This window comes from Trichosurus vulpecula, chromosome 3, assembly GCF_011100635.1.
Source record: "Trichosurus vulpecula isolate mTriVul1 chromosome 3, mTriVul1.pri, whole genome shotgun sequence".
Lineage (NCBI taxonomy): Eukaryota > Metazoa > Chordata > Mammalia > Diprotodontia > Phalangeridae > Trichosurus > Trichosurus vulpecula.
The window spans coordinates 133,671,442-133,693,561 of NC_050575.1; the positions used below are offsets into that span (position 1 = coordinate 133,671,442).

The window sequence follows — 22,120 nt, forward strand, 5'->3', positions numbered from 1 at the left end:
GATCCTCTAGAATTGAATTGGGAAAGAGGGGGCGCCACCGAGAGGAGGGGCCTGGGGAACAATACCCTGAAGAGGTACCAGAGAAGGGCGGGCTACTGTTGTAAGAAGGGAGGATTGGATCCTCCTTAAATTAGGACTTCATTAAAAAAAGAAACCTGCATTTATCAGTCTCTGTAAGGAGAAATTGATTAATCTTCTGGAGGTCTTTAGGAACGTAAGGAGGACCATGAAACAGACCTTATTAAACTTTTCAAAGAGTTTTGGCAAGGCACCACTAGGACCCTAGCTATTTTTTAAGGTCAGTGAGTCACTAATTTAGGGAGAAGACACTTTTTTGTCCTTTAGAGAATTGGGATAAATTCAGAAAACAAAAGGTGGAATCATTAGAGGCTTTTTTGAAGGGAAAAGTGGAAATAAAAGGGGACACCAAGGGCCTAGGGCAGAGCCTGAAGTTTAACGCTTCTATAAATGATCTGAATGAGGAAGTACATTAAGAAGAGATGCCATGTCCACAGAAGGTGAATTTCCAAAGACTCTTTAACATGGTGCAGCATTTTTAAGGCACCTATCCCTGCCTTGAGCTCACATGTGGATCTTCCCAGACAAGCTGCCCTAGGTTGAAGGTAGTCTGAACTGTATTTGTTCAAACCCATAGGTCCCAGGGCTTTATGGAGTGTCTATTTTAGTGGCAGAGCTGTGCAAAGTCATCAGCCTCACTCTCTCTTCCAGGGTCATTGGAGTTCAATTTCTACTGGAAAGGCAGAGTGGTTCCACATAAGGAAAGCGAGAAACAAACCAGCTTAATAATATAAATAGTAAAAATCATATGATTAAACAATAGATAGTTAAAATGGTTTTGATGAAATCTAACACTCACTTTATGAATAACTAAATCATAGGAGTAATGAACCTTTACTTAATATAGCAAATAGTATTTATCTAAATGAAAGAGCAAGCATATGTAATAGAGAAAAATTAGAGGCTTCTCCAGTAAGATAAGGGCTAAAGCAAGGATATCCCCACTTTTTTAAACAATAATATTTATCATTGTGATGTGCAAGCTATAGCAATAAGACAAGAAAAAGAAATTAGTGGAATAAGCATATGCAAATTCTCTCTCCTCTCCCTCCCCACCCCCTCCTTAAGAAGGCAAGCAATTCATCATAGGCCACATGTGTATCATTATGTAAAACCCTTCCACAATACTCATATTGTGAAAGACTAATATATTTTGCTCCTTTATCCTATCCCCCTTTATTCAGTTTTCTCCTTGACCCTGTCCCTTTTCAAAAGTGTTTGCTTTGATCACCTCCTCCCCCCATGTGCCCTCCTTCTATAGTCCCCAATTTTATCTCCTTCCTCCTTCTTTCCGTGGGGTAAGATTCCCAATTGAGTGTGTATGTTATTCCTCCTCAGGTCAAATCCAATGAGAGCAAGATTCACTCATTCCCCCTCACCAGCCCCCTTTTCCCTTCCTACAGAACTGCTTTTTCTTGCCACTTTTATGCGAGAATTTACCCTATTCTATCTCTCCCTTTCTCCCTCTCAATATATTCCTCTCTCATCCCTTATTTTTTAGATATCATCCCTTCATATTCAACTCACCCTGTGCCCTCAGTCTGTCTATCTATCTATCTATCTATCTATCTATCTATCTATCTATCTATATATGTATATATATATATACATATATATAGATATATAAAATATTATATATATATATATATAAATATAAATAGTATATTCCCTTCAGCTACCCTAATACTGAGGTCTCATGAATTATACACATCATCTTTCCATGTAGGAATGTAGACAAAACAGTTCAACTTTAGTAAGTCCCTTATGATTTCTCTTTCTTGTTTACCTCTTCATGCTTCTCTTGGTTTTTGTGTTTGAAAGTCAAATTTCTATTCAGCTCTGGTCTTTTTCACTGAGAAAACTTGAAAGTCCTCTATTTTATTGAAAATCCCTATTTTGCCTTGGAGCATGATACTTAGTTTTGCTGGGTAGGTGATTCTTGGTTTTAATCCTAGCTCCATTGACTTCCAGGATATCATATTCCAAGCCCTTAGATCCCTTAATGTAGAAGCCGCTAGATCTTGTGTTTTCTGATTGTGTTTCCATAAAATCTGATCTTTCATTTCAAGCCTTTCTGAACCCTCAATGCTAAGGTTTCCCTCTAATTCCCTAATCTGCTAATTGTCTCCCACATTTGATTGTAAGCTTCTTGAAGGCAGGCACTGTCTTTTGCCCTTTGTATCCCCAGGACTTAGCACCTGCCCAGCATACAGATTGATTTCTAAATATATAATCAATTGTTTTTCTGTTATTCTTTCTAGTTTTCTTTTTATTCTCAGAATTAAAAAGATTCAATTTTTTTTTTGCTGACCAAAAATCTCCTCTCTCTCACACACCTGCTATATTTAAAACAAAGAAAAGTTTTGTGAAAACATGCATAGTCAAGGAAAAGAAATCCCCACATTGGCTGTTTCAGAAAGTATATGTTCTTATTCTGTATCTTGAGTCCATCTCCTCTGCTTGTAAGAAATACAGGTGGCACTGAATAGAACAAAGACAGGAAAAAAGCTGGATATCTAAAGCATACCCACAGGAAATCTGATGCAAGTGAGAAAATTTGAGGGCATTGAGTGATTGCTTCATGAGTTATCTGTTGGATAGGAAGATACCAAAGCAGGGAAAAGGTTGGGGTCCTTTTAACACCTAAAAGAAAAACATCAGCTTCAAGTGTATAGACTCCTATTTGTAAAAACTTCCTGAAAATTTGTATGAGAAAAATCTCCACAAACAATGAGAGCATTCATAATAAGGGTGTTAGTACAGAAGTCCTTTTATGCTATATTCCATAGTGGACAACAACTCCACCATCATTCATTTGCCTGAAAGATGTAAAGGACATAAGAAAGCAGTGCTTGCCAATCACCAACCATATAGTAGGTGCTAAATAAATATTTAAAGGAAGTATTTCGTCATGATTATAGGTTAAGAGTTTAAAAGAAAAAACCATGGACAGGACTTCACTTCATTAAGCATCACTTAATCTTATAATGTTAGAGACGGCCCATTGCTCACTTGCAGGATTGTGATGAGTTAGAGATAATTGAACAGAAAGAGTGGTAAATGCCATTTGTGAGGAGAACTGAGGTACAATTAGTAGAAATAGGAGTAGGAAGTAGAAATATTCTTGACATAGAGGAAACTGGGGAATTTTAAGTTGATAGAAGTTGAGTGGTTGAAATATAGAGGGTTGGTGGTGGTAGGATATGGGTTATTCCCACCTATGAAGCAGGACTCCTGCTTTGGTGATACAAGCTTGTATTAAGAATCCTGATAATTAGTCTGGATCTCAGTGATGCTATTCTTCTGGCTTCCATTTAGAAATACTGAGGATATTGTGGTCTCCTCTTGGCTTCCAGCAGTGATAGTATTAAAATTCTTCTGCACCCTAGATAGGCTTTAGAGAAGAAACATCTTTATTAAACTGTTCCTTTCCCTACAGGATGGACGAGATACCTAGTATCCCCAGAAGGGAAGTAATGCCATCTCTAAGATAAACTCTCATCATTGTCATCTGCCAGTCATCAACACATCTGTCAATCAATGCATAGAGAAAAGAAAAATCTCAGTCTTCCTCAAAATATTCACTTTATATTTACAATTGTAGCATAACCAGCTAACAGCTGGGTCCTACATTTGTGGTAAACCAATGACCCCAGTTATGAAAGTGCATTGTTATGATGGCAAGATTTGCTCCTGGATATCATGGTCTGGCATCACTGATGAATGCTTCTAGAAGGGGATTTCTTCCTCTCTGGGCCTCAAACTCGAACTAGAGGGAATGCGTGCTCCATTGGGTCACAGGATAGGATAGACAGCATGGGTAGCAACACCACAGTGGTTGTTCTTGTCCTTTGCAATATGCATGTAGCCTTTTTCACCTCACCACGCACCCCAGCTGAAAGGGAACAGAGCTGGATTAGTAGTATATAGAGAGCTATACAGGGAGTGAGTCTTAGAAATGAAAATGGATCATTTCATTCTCTATCTTCATTCCTGGGAGTATGACAATGAGTCTAAGGAGCTCATACAGAACACTAGGATTTGGGAAAATCTCAAGGCACATGGAAGATGAGAGAGAGTAACTTAATGTCCAACCTGTCACTAATGTAGGGGAAACAGAGATTTAATATGAAGACTTAGAGGGACTGAATTTTTGTTGATCAATAAACAAATAGAGAAAAAGCCAGCTCTATCAAAGACATATAAAGCTCCCTCACATGGACTGGGTTAAGATGAAAAATTCTAAGAAGTCCCCATCATTTAAATGTAGAGAAACCCCACCGAGTAAGAGCCTGCTAGCCCCACACCACCAAACAAGGAATTTCTACGCTTTTGTCATCTTCCCTCATATCTATTTTTAAGAATCCAGAACTTCTTCTCTTCATATTGGTTTTTTCCTTCTGATCCACTCTTTTTATCTTTTTTTTACTACTTCAGATCTATATCCAACCAAGAGTAGACCATGGTTTAGGGAATGTGGTTTGCATTTTGGTTCAAAGAAAATTCCTAGAAAATGTAAGACAAAAGCTCTTTGGATCAGCTAGGTGACTCAGTGGCCTGATGTTAGGAAGACAGACACTTTCTAGCTGTGTGACCCTGGACAAGTCACTTAATCTGTTTGTTTCAGTTTTCATATTTGTAATATGGGAGTGATAATAAGTACTTACCTCCCAGGCTCTTTGTGAGAATCAAATGAGAGAAAATTTTTGTAAATAGCACTTAGCATAGCACCTAGAACATAGTAGGCTCTATATAATTATGATTATTATTAAGCTCAGCCTGACCCATTCGGGCATTCTTTTAAAAAATATTTAATTTTTCCCAATTACACGTGAAAATAATTTTTGACATTCTTTTAAAGTTTTGAGTTCCAAATTCTATCCTTTCCTCCCTTTCCTATCCCTGCCTGAGATGCTAAGCAATTTGATATAGGTTATACATGTGCAATCATAAACATTTCCATGTTAGTTATTTGCAGAAAAAAATGAAGAAAAAAAAGTGAAAAATAATATGCTTCAGTTGTATTCAGATGCCATCAGTTCTCTGGAGGCAGATAGCATTTTTCATCATGAGTCCTTTGGGATTGTCTTAGATCATTGTATTGCTGAGAATAGCTAAGTCATTCACAGTGTTCATCATATAATATTGCTATTACTGTGTACAATGTTCTCCTGGTTCTGCTTACTTCACTCTGTATCAATTCATATAAGCCCTTCTAGGTTTTCTGAAATAATCTTGCTCATCCTTTCTTTCTTTCTTTCTTTTTTTATAAACAGACAGTATCCACATAGTTTATTTCTCACAGTTTTCTTGACAAATGAACATTATTTAAGAACAGACGGTATATACAGATAAGAAGAAACATACCAAATGTCTTAAATGATGCACAACAAATCCACAGTATAAAGGATGCATGCGAACCCTTGCTCACTTCACAGGCGAAGTGTAATCACTTGTTTAAGTGGTAATAAAAATACAATCTTTCATGGATCTGGGGCAGACTACAAAAGAGAGGAGTTATTTCCATACAGATGATTCTCTGTTAAGCAGTTTTCTTTGCTGAGTTGCACGGACAACTCCAAACACAGAGGCAGAGTCTGTGCATTTTCAAGGAGTTAACATGGAGTATTAGAGACTGGACACAGTTACTACCACTGGCACTTTCACCACAGTTTGTACAAATCACATGATCAATCTTATAGAACATGACATTTAAAAATAGATCTGAGAGATGACAGGATCACACTCATGCACTGCAACTGTGAGCGGGTCACGTAGGCAACGTGTGTAGGCCTCTGGTAGTGCTTCACTGTTGGGAGGGGAAGACAGTTCGAGGAACCAGTCACTGTGGTGAAGGAAGCAGTGCCGACTGGATGGGGCAGGGACACGTTGGTAAGAAGAGATCCTAGAAGCAAATACTATCATTGGTGAAACTCTGTCTTCACAACAAAGCTGCAGCCTAGAAATGATCTTTCTATCAATACTTTGTCCTCTCGATACCATCGCTGTGACTTGGTCTGAAGCCTTTGGGATGGACTCTCCTCGATGGGGCTCCGCCTGGAGACGGCTACCGACAGGGTCCCGAGACAGGTAGATATGCACAGGAGGCACAGACCTGTTATGGGTTGTCGGCCTGCTGAGAAACTCGCCCAACAGGTGGTGAGACCCCTGGGGAGGGCACATTGCAGAATGTCCTTTCAGGGAAAGCCGAGAGAATGCCGGTGCCATGGCTATGTGTGGAAGAGGAGTATGGTCCAGGGTCTCTTCCATGTCGTCTGTTGGCCGGGAAGTAGTTTGGGTCCAGGTAACTAGCTGGTGCCCTGGGACAGCAGTAGTCTCTGTCTAAGAAAGTCTCTGCTGGGTAAATGGGCTCTAGCTGGTGATCCTCCTTGTGGAAGTCGGTCTCATGGAGGCTGTCTGAACAAGAGTCAAAGAAGTCCAGAGACATTTCCAGGGGACAATCCTGGCAGTGCCACCGAATGCCCTGAATGGGCCACAGTTATCACACTTCAAGCCAACGTGCTGCACAAAGCCACCCTCTGCCTGCATCTGCTGCAGCTTCTTCTTTTTCAGCTTCTTGAGCTCCAGCAGCCCCTTGTACTCAGATAACTCCCGGCATGGGACAGGAATGCTTTCTTCATCCAGGCCTCCTCTGCCGCAGGGTCTGGGTGGCTATGGAAACTGGTCCCATTGTTGTCCTTGTCCCTGTACACAGGAGGCTCGTGGGAGGTCATGAATATAGAAGGCTTGAAGAAGTGCTTGTTAAGGGGGTGTTGTAGTCTGCTCATTGAAGACTTTTTGGAGTACATGTACAAGTTTGGTGTCCTGCCTGGGACTGGAATGCCAGCTTTAGTCAGCTTTATAAAATACTTTTGCACTCGTCTAGCAACCTGCTTGGCTGTGCTGTTGCCCAGTTCATTGGCAATCTTCTGCCAGCGTGGAGACTTGACCTCCTTGGGAGGGTACTTCAAGAGGAGCTGCTCCAACTTTTTCTGCTCCCCCATGGTCCAGAGCTGATTAAACGTCTCTGGTTTGGTTCATCACAGGGGCCTCTTGTCATCTGGGGCCAGCTGCTGGAACCTTCTGGACCATCACTTGAAGGCAGCACAGAATAGGAAAAGGTTTCCTTGTCCTTTTTAGGATCTAATGGACTTTTTGGTCTGGCAGGTAAACCTACTTTATCAAAACCAACTTCACCCACCTAGTATTGCGTTTGTGGTTTTTAAATTCTCATTCAAAGTTTCCAAGGCTGTTTGTATATTGATCCCACACAATCTCTGGTAATTGGACAACTCTCTATGGAAATGGAAGCCCTATATCAGTCTTCTTCTGGAGTTGTTCCACAAATCAATGGAATTTTCAGCACTTCTCTCTGTGTCTGCCTAAACTTTTGAGGTCTTGGACTGCTTGAGTGCTAGAGCCTCGAGTACCACAATCGTCGTACAGTCTCTGATAATCTTGTTTGTTTCAATGCCAAATGAATCCGACTCAAGTAATACATGTCAGGCTCCTCCTCATCCTCCTTGGGGGCACGCAGTGAGGCACTCTCTTTGGCAGGCGCCACATATCCAGGAGGGAGCCTGGCCTCCCGGGGTGGTGATCCCGGGTCACTACAGCTCATCCCCTTTCCAGTCTGAGGAACATCCTCAGAGTCTGTGGGAGAACCGTTGACATTAACGCTAAGATTGACATTCTTTTCTGCTGGACTAAGATGGTTTCTCCTCCATTTGTCCATTTTCTGTACAAGGAGAGTTATTTTTTGTGGGACTACCTTTACTTGGGGCAGTCCTCCATGGCGAAGTTCCAAAGTGTAGCGGTGCTCTTGGGGTTCGGACAAAACACAGTCCGGGGCAGAAACGCAGTCCGGCCAGAAACGGGAGCAGGTTCTCCTGAGAGGGGACTAGCCACGCCGGCGCTGCTGGTGTTCTCATGACACGACTGCTAGCGGGAGGCACTATCTCCTACCACATCTATTCCTCTTCAGAATCCACTTAAAGACCGCTGAATTTCAGGAAAGGGCACTGGAGCTTGCTCAGGAGTCAGCTTCATTTCGCGGGCTCCTGGGCAGGCAGGCAGCTCCTACTCTGTGGTCCTTCAACTTGACATGCACTTGTGATTTGTGCAAGGCACATTAGGTCTACAATACTCTCTTCTTTCCTACTCTCAAGCAACAGGAGAATGGGCATGTGAATCCCCATTTTCTCAGCTACCGACTGGTCCTGCAGCATACAGGAACGAGGACTGTTCTGTTTGGGGTTCCCGTCAAGTTGACAGTCATCACAGTGGACAAGAGCAGAGTCACTTGTCATCAGCCCCATTCAAAGCCTGAAAGCCTGCGATTTCTTCCTCACAGCAGGGTTTGGGGACCCTTCCCTGCTGGCATTCACCTTTTTAATTTCCCTTTTCTCACAATCATCCAGTAGAAGCCATCGACAAGCACGTTTAGCCCTTGGGAATCAGCACCATCATCCACTGAGGAGCGATGCCTCTCTGATAAGCCCTCCTTGTCGGCTTTGGTAGGGGACTCTTCCTCGGAGCTGCTCAGGGCCTCAGAGCGGAGACTGTGCTTCAGTAGCCTGAAGATGGGGGAAGCCACTTCGGTAGGCGGCCTCTCACAGTTTTCTGGAGCATGTTTCTCAGCATTATCCTTTTCTGAAGGAGAGTCCTCTTTTCCTCGGTCTTACCCACAGCTCTCGAGCACCTGGCGGTCTTAGGTCAGCGGCTCTGAGTTTGTCCCCTTTCTGAGTTTGCACAGACTCTGGTCTCTTCTTTGGTGATCTTGAGCACCTTGACCATAATGGGGAGATCCTTCTTCAGGGTGGGCAATACCACGATTCCTTAAAGTTCTACCACAAAAAGTTGATCTTGTGACAACGACTAGCTCGAGAAGCCACCATACTATGGCAAATCCCTACATTACTGTCATCCTGATCCACTCATTGGGAAACCTTTGGAAAAGTGCCTCGCTTAGAACGGGCTTCCCAGGCTCCTGTATTTATTTGTACATCACTGTTAATGTCCACCTTACTAGACTGAGACTTCAGATTCTTAATTATTTATGGGGTCATAGTAGCACAGCTCGATATCTCAGGTGCTAGGAAGTGATGCAAGACAGCTAGCGGCCAGTGGCCTTGGCCGTGGCCTAGAGGGAGGCCGCCCCATGCCAGCCAGCCAGGCGGCACTTCCAAGTGGGCCTGCCTCTCATCATTTCTTATAGCATAATATTTCATTACAATCATATACCACAACTTGTTCAGCCATTCCTCAATTGATGGGCATCTCTTCAATTTCCAATTCTTAGCCACTACAAATTTTTAATTTCTTTAGGATACAGACCTAGTAACTGCTTTGCTGCGTCAAAGAGTATGCCTGGTTTTACAATCCTTTGGCATAGTTCCAAATTGCTCTCCAGAATGGTTTGGGCACTCATTTTTTACTCCATATCTTGACTGACACCATACTTGGTTGCCCTTTACCTCCTCTATAAGTAGCCGAAGGACTTTGATGCATGCTTGTCACAGACACTGGCCCCACAGTTGCCACAGCCTTCATCAGAACTTCTTCATTTCCAGAGGGAGGACCACATGATTTTTCATTTTAACAGCTGCACATTGACTTCTATATGAGCACTGCTTATTTTCTGAAAGGACAGTTAATTGGAGGAAGTCAGCAGAGATTTGTAATGGAAAGACATTAACTAGAAATCTGAGGAAACTTCAGTGTCTAGTCAAATTTTTATAGGTAGTTGATTTTTAAATTTGTTTTGTTATAACCTGTATATCAAGTCTCAGGAAGCTCTGCCTATGGGTTCTTAGCTGTCATCTCCTTGGGGAAGCACAAATATAAGACTAAATCTGTTTTTTAAAGGGATTCCCTAAATTATTCATTCATTCATTTACCTTGGCCACATAAGGGTAGCACTCCTCAGAGACTATGCCCTTATTTTTTATGTATAATTGAAAGCACCAATGACACTTACCCCATGACAGCCTGGAATCTGGCAGAGTCAATTAGGTTCTATGGATTCAGTTTCACAAGTTTGCCTGTTTTCTGGAAGAGCTGGCCTTCCAGAACTCCAGTTGCACTGAATGCCCAGCAGGAGCCACCCCTCCTCTGAAAGAGGAGACAATAACTTAGTGATCTTTGTACTCAAACCCCTACAGTGCCTAGTTAGTGCAAGACTGAACATAATGGGATAGATCAGTATCTGTTGGAAGAAGAAATGAATTCATGGGAAGCAAGAAAAATTCTGGTAAGGTCCCAGAAAAGGGAGTCTTGGTATTTCTATCCCCTGAGTTGATGTCCTTGGTTTATGTTTCATGTGTGATCATTTATTGTGAAGGTAGCATGGTCAATACCCTGTGCCCAGTGGTCAGTCAGTTGAAGCCTCACTGTTTTCTTGATCAGATTCTTTGTCACAAAGGTGCATAGGTAGTATAAGTGGTAACAGTGAGGGAAATAACCTCAGTAAATGTAAACCTCAAAGAGCAACATCGGATGAGGGATAGTACCTGATTTCTAACAGGGGTCACATAGCCATGCTTTCTCTAGTCCACTGATCTGGGAAAATCAGAAGAGTTTGAAAAAATCTTGGCTGTGGTATCTCTCCTTATCCTCGGTGCCATGTGGGGGTTCAGCATTCCTGTGCATTCCTCATCAGTATGAAATAATAGCAAGCTATCTTATGTGGGACGCAGAATCAGTGTTCCTTATTCAGTGAAAGACAATTATGTTTGATGATATAGCTCCCTGGCCACCTTTTGCAGTATTGACTCCATCTTCACTGGATCCCCTTGGCTCATTGGTCAAGAGATGGGGGAGTTAGAATACTCCTAGAATACTCCACTTCTCCATTCCTCTTCTTTTTTTCATAGGCAACCTCTCTTCCTTTGAGGTTTCTGCTATTCATATCTACCACTCAATCAAAAACAGGCTCTCCAGGCCACTCCCCTTCCTTCCTGAGTAAGTTTGATACCTGGCTTACAGTTTCTCTCTCCTCCCCAACTCCTCACACTAGGGGACTTCAACAGACAAACTGATGCTCCCTCAAATAACCTAAACACCCACTTCCTCAAACTGCTCACTTCCATGAGCTATTCCTCCTCCCCACCACAGCCACACATAAAGATGGCCATATCCTCAATTTTGCCTTTAGTAACAATGTACCACCTGTGTTCAAGAATTCTAAATCTCATTAGACAATAATCTGTTGGCTTTTCACCCTCCCTCTGCCTTCTCTTAGTAAATGTGTCTTTCCTTTATCCTCACCATGACCTCCAGTCCCTTGACTCCTCAGTTCTCTCCCAGGCCATCTTCTCTGCATTGACCACACTCTCCTCTCCTCGCCCTCTTGACTCCTTTGTGAACCAATTCAATTCCACATTGTCCTCCACTCTTGAATCCCTAGTCCCTTATCAATATCACTGATTTATACCCAGTCAGGCCTCATTCTTTGATCACTCCCACTATTCTTCTTTCCTCACTTATAGAGAAAAAGACACAACCATTATGACTGTGTCCATTATAAATTGTTACTTAACCCATTCCATCCTATCTCTTCCAACACATAATCTCCTCTGTTGTCCCCAGTCTTTCACTTCTTTTCTTTTCTTTTGTTTTTTTGAGGGGGAAGACAGGGCAATTGGGGTTAAGTGACTTGCCCAAGGTCACACAGCTAGTAAATGTGTCAAGTGTCTGAGGCTGGATTTGAACTCAGGTCCTCCTGACTCTGGGGTTGGTGCTCTACTCACTGTACCACCTAGCTGCCCCTTTCACTTATTTTCAATCTCTCCTGCTTACTGGTTCATTTCTCACTGTCTACAAACATCTCTGTATTTCCCTTACTTTTTTAAATGTTTTATTTAATATTTTTTTTTCCCAATTATATATAAAAACAATTTTAATTTTTTTTCAAATTTTCAGTTCTAAATTCTCCCCTTTCTCCCCTCTCCTACTCTCATTGGAAAAGACAAGCAATTTGACATAGATCACTATGTCAAATTGACATAAGTACTTATGCAAAACACATTTCCATGTAAGTCATTCTGTGAAAGAGAACACAGACAAAAAAAAAGACAGAGAAAAATAAAGAAAGTAAAGAAAAAGTATCTTTTATCTTCATTCCAGCTCTGTGAATTCTTTCTTTGGAGATGGATAGCACCTTTCATTATAAGTCCTATAAAATTGTCTTGGATCATTGTATTGCTGAGGAATAACAAAGTTATTCATATAGATCATCTGACAATATTGCTGTTACTGTGTTACTGCTTGGTTCTGCTCTTTGCTTTGACATCAGTTCAGGTAATCTTTTCCATGTTTTTCTGAGAGCATCTTGCTCATCATTTCTTTCTTTGTTTTTATCTGTCACTAATCTTTTATTTATTTATTTATTTTTATTTAATATATGTTTTCAGCATTGATTTTCACAGGAGTTTGAATTACTAATTTTCTCCCATTTCTACCTCCCCCCACTCCAAGATGGCATATATTCTGGTTGCCCTGTTCCCCAGTCAGCCCTCCCTTCTGTACCCCACTCCTCCCATCCCTTTTCCCTTCCTTTCTTGTAGGGCAAGATAAATTTCTATGCCCCTTGCCTGTGTAACTTATTTTCTAGTTGCATGCAAAAACTTTTTTGTTTTGTTTTTGAACATCTATTTTTTAAAACTTTGAGTTCCAAATTCTCTCCCCTCTTCCCTTCCCATCCACCCTCCCTAAGAAGTCAAGCAATTCAACATGGGCCACATGCGTATCATTATGTAAAACCCTTCCACAATACTCATGTTGTGAAAGTCCAACTATATTTTGCTTCTTCCTAACCTATCCCCCTTTGTTGAATTTTCTCCCTTGACCCTGTCCCTTTTCTAAAGTGTTTGTTTTTGATTACCTCCACCCCCATCTGCCCTCCCTTCTATCATCCCCCCTTTTTTATCTTCTTCCTCCTTCTTTCCTGTGGGGTAAGATACCCAATTGACTATGTATGGTATTCCCGCTTCAGGTCAAATCTGATGAGGGCAAGATTCACTCATTCCCCCTCACCTGCCTTCTCTTCTCTCCTATAGAACTGCTTTTTCTTGCCACTTTTATGTGAGAAGTTTACCCCATTCTATCTCTCCCTATCCCTCTCTCAATATATCCCTCTCTCATCCTTATTCATCTTCAACTCACCCTGTGCCCACTCTCTCTCTCTCTCTATATCTATATACACATACATATATACATACATACACACTCACATATACATATATTACATAACTACACATATATACATATATATATATATATATATAATATATATATATATATATATATATATATATATATATATATAATACACATACATGCATATTCCCTTCAGCTACCCTAATACTGAGGTCTCATGAATCATACACATCATCTTTCCATGTAGGAATGTAAACAAAACAGTTCAACTTTAGTAAGTCCCTTGAGATTTCTTTTTCTTGTTCTTTTTCTTGATTACCTTTTCATGCTTCTCTTGATTCTTGTGTTTGAAAGTCAAATTTTCTATTCAGCTCTGGTCTTTTCATCGAGAATGCTTGAAAGTCTATTTTATTGAAAGTCCATATTTTGCCTTGGAGCATGATACTCAGTTTTGCTGGGTAGGTGATTCTTGGTTTTAATCCTAGCTCCACTGACCTCTGGAATATCGAATTCCAAGCCCTTCAATCTCTTAATGTAGAAGCTGCTAGGTCTTGTATTATTCTGATTGTGTTTCCACAGTACAAATTGTTTCTTTCTGGCTGCTTGCAGTATTTTCTCCTTGACCTGGAAACTCTGGAATTTGGCAACAATTCCTAGGAGATTTCTTTTTGGGATCTATTTGAGGAGGCAATCTGTGGATTCTTTCAATTTCTATTTTGCCCTGTGGCTCTAGAATATCAGGGCAGTTTCTTGTAATTCTTGAAAGATGATCTAGGCTCTTTTTGATCATGGCTTTCAGGTAGTCCAATAATTTTTAAATTATCTCTCCTGGATCTATTTTCCAGGTCAGCGGTTTTTCCAATGAGATATTTCACATTGTCTTCCACTTTTTCATTCCTTTGGTTCTGTTTTATAATATCTTGATTTCTCATTGAGTCACTAGCTTCCACTTGCCCCAATCTAATTTTTAAGGTAGTATTTCTTCAGTGGTCTTTTGGACCTCCTTTTCCATTTGGCTAATTCTGCCTTCAAGGCATTCTCCTCATTGGCTTTTTGGAGCTCTTTTGCCATTTCAGTTAGTCTATTTTTTAAGGTGTTGTTTTCTTCAGTATATTTTTGAGTTTTTGGGTCTCCTTTAGCAAGTCGTTGACTTGTTTTTCATGGTTTTCTCACATCCTTCTCATTTCTCTTCCCAATTTTTCCTCTACTTCTCTAACTTGCTTTTCCAAATTCTTTTGAGCTCTTCCATGGCCTGAGACCAGTTCGTGTTTTTCTTGGAGGTTTTTGTTGTAGGCTCTTTGGCTTTGTTGACTTCTTCTGGCTGTATGTTTGGTCTTCTTTGTCACCAAAGAAGGATTCCAAAGTCTGAGACTGAATCTGGGTGCATTTTCGCTGCCTGGCCATGTTCCCAGCCAACTTACTTGACCCTTGAGTTTTCAGTGGGGTATGACTTCTTGTAGAGTAAAGAGTTCTATGTTCCAAGCTTGGGGGGATGTGCCAGCTCTGCCACACCAGCACTCCTCCTTCCCCAAGAACCCCCAACCTGGACTGGACTGACTGAGATCTTCAGCAGGCTCTTCACTCCTGCTCTGATCCACCACTTAATTCCTCCCACCAGGTGGACCTGGGGCCCAAAGCAACTGCAGTTGTAGTTCTGTAGCTGCTCTACCTCTGCTGCCCCTGGGGCAGTGGCTGAACCACAAATTACCTTTTTCCCAGCAGCTTTTCCCACTAACCTACTCTGTTGTCTTTGGTGTTTGTGGGTTGAGAAGTCTGGTAACTGCTGCAGCTCACTGATTCAGGGTGCTAGGGCATGCTCCACGGCTCCTGGTCTGGTTGGTCTGCACCGCCCATGCTGGGCTCTGCTCTGCTCAGCTCGCTCCTCTCTGCTCCCAGCTCCATGTGGATAGACCTTACTTGGAGACTATCCAGGCTGTCCTGGGCTGCTAGAGCCCTGCTTCCCTCCGCTATTTGTGGGTTCTGCAGTTATAGAATTGGTTTAGAGCCATTTTTATAGGTTTTTGGAGGGACTTGGTGGGGAGCTCACGCTATCCCTGCTTTCCAGCCACCATCTTGGCCTATCTGTCCCTTGCTCATCATTTCTTAAGGCACAATAGTCTTCCATCACAATCATATACAACTTGTTTAGCCATTTCTTAATTTATGGACATCCCCTATATCATGAAGGCAGAATACATGATTTCAAAGAAAATCATATATATGCTTGAATGGTTCAGAGCCACAGGATATAAGGAATTCTCTAAGTAGAAGGCAGAAGAATTAAAGCATTTATTCAAGCTCCAAAGTAGAGACCCATGAACCTTACTTTCATCTGATAACATACTCAGTTAGGTATAGAAATCTAACTTGCCATATAGTCAGTAGGAGAGGAAAAGGGAAAGAAAAGGGAGAGGCCTGATAGAAGGGAGGGAAGACTAAGGGAGGCAGTGGTCAGAAGCAAAACACTAGTGAGGACTGAAAGAGAGAAAGGAGAGAGAAAAGCATAAATGGGGGGAAAATAGGATGGAAAGAAAGACACAGAAATCATAACTGTAAATGTGAGTGGGATGAACTCTCCCATAAAATGGAAGCAGATAGTAGAGTAGGTCAAAAACTATAATCCTGTAATAGTTGTTTACAAGAAACACATTTGAAGCAGAGAGATACACACAGTATCTCTTTGTGTATAGTATGTAGTATACATACAGGTAAAAGGCTGGAGCAGAAATATTATGCTTCAGCTGAAGTAAGTCACACAAGAGGGAAAGGGACCCATATGCACAAAAAATTTATAGTGGCTCTTTTGTGGTAGCCAAGAATTGGAAATCAAAGGGATGCTGTCAATTGGGGAATGGCTGAACAAGCTGTGGTATATGAAGGTGATGGAATACTATTGTGCCATAAGAAATGGGGATGATGCAGACTTCATAACAACCTGGAAAAACTACATGACATAATGCTGAGTGAGCGGAGCAGAGCGAGAGAACGTTGTGCACAGCCACAGATATGGATTCCGTGAGGACCAACCCTGATATACTGCGCTTTTCTCAGCAACCTAAGGGGCAAGGACAACTCAGGGGACTCACGATGGAGAATGCTATTCATCGAGACAAAGAACTGCGAAGTTTGAATACAGATGAGGCACACTACATGCTCGCCTTTCTGCTTCTCTTTTGTTTTTGTTTTTGGGTTTTTTTTTTGGTTCTGTTCTCATGATCATTCCATTGGTCAAAATTCTTCTCCACGACTTGACTAGTGCATAAAATTAATTCAATGCGAAGTTATACATGACAGTTATGAGACTTCATGCCATCTTGGGGAGGGACGGGGGAAGGGGGGAGAAAAACTGGAACTCAAAACTATGTAGACCGTGCGTGGTAAACTAAAAATAAATAAAGAAATTTATAAAAAAAAATAATAATTTAAAAAAAAAGGCAGGTTAGGAATCCTGATCTAGACAAAGAAAAAGCAAAAGTAAGATTTAATTAAAAGACATAAGGAAGGAGACTTACATCCTTCTAAAAGGTACCATAGACAATGAAGTAATATCAATACTAAACAAATATGCGCCAAGTGGTATAGCATCCAAATTCTTAGGGGAGAAGTTAAGTAAGTTACAGAAGAAATAGACAGCAAAACTAGACTAGTGGGAAACTTCAACCTCCCCCTCTCTGAACCAGATAAATCTAACCACAAAATAAACAAGAAGTTAAGGGGAGGAATAGAATCTTAGAAAAGTTAGATATGGTAGATCTCTGGAGAAAATTAAATGGGGACAGAAAGGAATATACCTTTTCTTAGTGGTACATGGCACATACATAAAAATTGACCATGTACTAGGACATAAAAACCTCACAATCCAATGCAGAAAGGCAGAAATATTAAATGCATCCTTTTCGATCATGATTCAAGAAAAATTACATGTAATAAAGGGCTATAGAAAGATAGACTAAAAATTAACTGGAAACTAAATAATCTAATCCTAAAGAATGAGTGGGTCAAACAACCAATCATAGAAATAGTCAATAACTTCATTCAAGAGAATGATAATAATGAGACAACATACCAAAACTTATGGGATGCAGCAAAAGTGGTTGTTAGGGGAAGTTTTATATCTCTGTATGCTTACATGAAAAAAAATAGAGAAAGAGGAGATCAATGAATTGGGCATGCAATTAAAAAAGCTAGAAAAAGAAAAAATTAAAATCCAATTAATATCAAATTAGAAATTATGAAAACCAAAGGAGAGATTAATGAAATTGAAATTAAGAAAATTACTAAACTAATACATAAAATTAAGAGCTGGTTTTATGAAAAAAAAAATAAAATAGATAAACCTTTGGTTAATTTGATTAAAAAAGGAAGAAAACCAAATTACTAGTATCAAATGAAAAGGTTGAATTTATCACCAATGAAGAAGAAATTTAAACAATAATTAGGAACCATTTTGCCCAACTGTATGCCAATAAATTTGACAATCTTAGTGAAATGTATGAATATTTACAAAAATATAAATCACCCTGATTAACAGGAGAGGAAGTAAAACACTTAAATAACCCCACTTCAGAAAAAGAAATTGAACAAGCCATCAATGAACTCCCTAGGAAAAAAACCTCCAGGGCCAGAAGGATTTACAAGGAAATTCTGTTGACCATTTAAACAACAATTAATTCCAATACTATATAGACTATTTGGGAAAATAGATGAAGAAGGAGTCCTACCAAATTCTTTTTATGATACAAATATGGTGCTGATACCCAAACTGGGAAGAGAAAAACAGAGAAAGAAAATTATACCCCAATCTCCCTAAGACTATAGATTGCAAAAATTTTAAGTAAAATATTAGCAAAGAGATTACAGCAAGGTTATCAGAGAGTATATACTATGATGAGGTAGGATTTATACCAGGACTGCAGGGCTCATTCAGTATTAGGAAACTTATCAGCATAGGCTGATCATATCAACAACAAAACTTACAAACTATATGATTATCTCAATAGATGCAGAAAAAAGCTTTTTTGACCAAATACAATACCCATCTCCTATTAAAAACACTAGAGAGCATAGGAATAAATGGAGCCTTCCTTAAACTGGATAAGTAGTCTCTACCTAAAACCATCAGCAGGCATTATATACAATGTGGATTATCTAGAAGTGTTTCTAATAAGATCAGGGGTGAACAAGGATGTCCATTATACCACTGTCATTCAATATTTTACTAGAAAATGTTAGCTTTAGCAATAAGAAAAAGAAATGAAGGAATTAAATAGGTATGAGGAAACAAAGCTCACTTTTTTGCAGATGATATGATGGTATACTTGAGAATCCTGGAGAATCCAATAAAAAACTATTTGAAATAATAAACAACTTTAGCAAAGTTGTAGGATATAAAATAAACCCCTGTAAATCATGAGCATTTCTACATATTACTAACAAAGCTTAAAAGCATAGATAGAAAGAGAAATTCCATTTAAAGTTACTGCAGACATTATAAAATATCTGGGAGTCTACCTGTCCAAACAAACCCAGAACGTATGAATACAATTAACGAAACACTTTCCACACAAATAAAGTCAGGTCTAAATAATTGGAAAAAAAACATCAGTTGCTTCATGGGTAGGCCAAGCTAATATAATAAAAATGACAATTCTACCCAAATTACTTTACTTGTCCAGTGCCATACCAATCAAATTACCAAAAATTATTTTATAGAACTAGAAAAAATACAGAAATTCACCTAAAAGAACAAAAGTTCCAGGATATCAAGAGAACTAATGCAAATAAATGCTAGGAAGGTGGTCTAGCCATACCAGATCTTAAATCTTAAAGCAGCACTCATCAAAAGTACTTGCACTGGCTAAGAAATGAGTGGCAGATCAGTGGAAGAGGTTAGGTATACAGGACACGGAAGTCAATAACTATAGTAATCTACTAACTCAAAGACTCCAGCTTCTGGGATAAGAACTCACTATTTTGACAAGGACTGCTGGGAAAACTGGAAAATAGTATGGCAGAGAAACTGGACCTAGACCAATATCTTATACCATATGCCAAGTAAAGTCAAAATAGGTACATGATTTAGATATGAAGGCTGATACTATAAGCAAACTGGGAGAGCAAGGAATAGTTTACCTGTCAGATTTAGGAGAATGGAAGAATTTATGACCAAACAAGAGATAGAGAGCATTAGAAATGCAAATGAATTGATTGATTTCTCTTCTTCCAACAGATACTGATCTATGCTGTTATGTTCAGAGTCTTGCACTAACTAGGCTCTGTAGGGGTTTGAGTACAAGATCACTTAGTTATTTTCTTCTCTTTCAGAGGAGGTGTGGCTCCTGCTGGGCATTCAGTGCAACTGGAGTTCTGGAAGGCCAGCTCTTCCAGAAAACAGGCAACTGTGAAACTGAGTCCACAGAACCTAATTGACTGTGCCAGATTCCAAGGCTGTCATGGGGTAAGTTCATTGGTGCTTTCAATTATATATAAAAAAAAATAAGGGCATAGTCTCTGAGGAGTGCTACCTTTATGTGGCCAAGGTAAATGAAGACACTCTGCATTGCCTCCTTGATAGGGGCTGGCCAATTTTGCCAAGATTAGGGAAAGGTAAACTCAGGTCTTCTGCCTTGTGGATAGACCTAGGGACCATGTGGTTCATGAAACTGGAGGACATATTTTCTTACCTAAGCACATTCATATAGCACATGACTGCAACAACAATGACCCTCACCCCTCAAAAAAAAAACCTGGAGAGGATTTGACAGACATGGTTGAGTATGGCATTTTTTTAAAAAAACAATCCTTGCAATCATAAGTAAATGGATAAGTAATTTTAGGAAATCCTCTAATAACATCTCCTTCCCCAAGGGGATAACAGGCTAGGAACCATAGGCAGAGCTTCCTGAGACTTGATATACAGGTTATAACAATCTCAACTACCTATAAAAATTTGATTAGACACTGAGGTTTCCTCAGATTCCTAGTTAATGTCTTCCATTACAAATCTCTGCTGACTTCCCTCCAATTAACTGTCTCTTTCAGAAAACATAAGCAGTGCTCATATAAAGTCAATGTGCAGCTGTTAAAATGAAAAATCATGTCGTCCTCCCCTCTGGGAATGAAGAAGTTCTGATGAAGGCTGTGGCAACTGTGGGGCCAGTGTCTGTGACAACGCATGCATCAAAGTCCTTCGGCTACTATAGAGGAGGTAAAGGGCCAACCAAGTATGGTGCCAGTCAGATATGGTGTAATATAAATTTGAAATGAATTCAAAAGTTTGACTGTTCCCAGGATAGCTGACCTTCCAGAGATCCATTGTACTGAATTCCCAGCAGGAGCCACATTTCCCCTGAAAAACAAGATAGTAAATAAATGATTTTTGTTTCTCCCACAGAGCCCAGAGCAAATCCCTAAATGACCCTTTCAACTCAGACAACATATACTAACATCATGATACTACCTACCTTTTTTTAGTGACCTCTTACTTCTGTCTTCCTAAATTTTCTCCTTTATGTCTGTTGCCCATGACCAGATGGCCTGATATATGTACTGGTTGTTGCAGTATTATTCATATAAACTCTTGGAAAATTGAAGATGGTGATAAAAACAAGAGAAATCCCAGGGCAGAATTCAGGACAGGTCTACTCTATATCTTACGATAAAAACAGAAGGACAGCCACTTGCTATCAGCTGATCAACTGATACAGATACTGGCTTCAGCCACACCTTGTGTGAGAGACAATTCATCTTGATAAGGAATGTCTACAATTCCAGTGACCTTAATGGGTGCATACTGAAGTCTGTAGGGGTAGCTGGGGCTGTTTCTGGAGTAGACAGAATTGGATATGGAGATTTCAGTGGATCTCTCATGAAATGACATCAGTCACTTGAGGAGACCTCAACAGATGCCATTTAAAAGGGAAATAACAGTTCACCTCTTAATCCCATAATATTGTAGTCTTGCTTTCACAATTTGATTATGGTAAAAACCCAGCTGGAAGTTCATCCCTGAGTTCACTGACCCAATATCTATTAAGTGAAGCTACAATGTAAGACTGAACCTGCCATCTACACAGGGCTTTCTAAACACATTGGTCCCTTCAGTCCAATCAACTATTGGAGCAATTTTTAAAAATGCCTTATCCAAGGCTCTATAATCTTTTGGAGGATAGTGGAGGTATAATCTCAGTCAAATTTTCTCCTCTTCACTTTTTAAAGGGGAAGTCCTATGTTGGAAGTATAGGTAACTCTCCCTAAATAATCCCTCTTTAGACAGAAGAATCAAATGACCAACGTCCTGGATGAATTTTCTATCATTTCCCCACTTCCCCCACCCCCATCTCACCTTAGGCAGACATATGGAGAATGAAGACTTTTGCACCACAAGTCAGTTTAATGTCAAGAACTGCAAAACAGAATTTTTTCATTTACCTTAGTTACATAAGGGTACATTGCCTCAGAGGCAATGCCTCCACATTTTCAAGACATACTTGAAAGCAAAATTAATGAATCCCCCAACACATTGGGAATTCCCTTGATTCTTGGTTCTATTCACTCAGGTCCACACAGGTTTGCCTATTTCCCAGGATAGCTGGACCTTCTAGAGATCAAATTGTGCTGACTGCCCAGCAGGAGCCACATTTACCCTGAAAAACAAGACAGTGACTAATTGATTTTTGCTCATCCCACAGTGGCCAGAGCACATTATAGGATAGATCAGGAACTCTATTGCATGAATTAATGGGAAACAAGAAGAGTTCTAGGGAGGGTCTCAGAAGTGGACTGTTATTACTGGTCCTGGATTATTGATGTCTTCAGTTCTTGTTCGTATTCTCAAATTCGGTATGGTCATTTACTATGATATGATCCAGTGCAGTCAACATTC

The 22,120-nt window shown here is 40.2% G+C and overlaps 1 pseudogene; it reads right to left on the minus strand.

Moving 5' to 3' along the window:
- Positions 1–6,196: 6,196 nt before the first annotated feature.
- Positions 6,197–20,579, minus strand: LOC118842224 (annotated as a pseudogene).
- Positions 20,580–22,120: the final 1,541 nt, after the last annotated feature.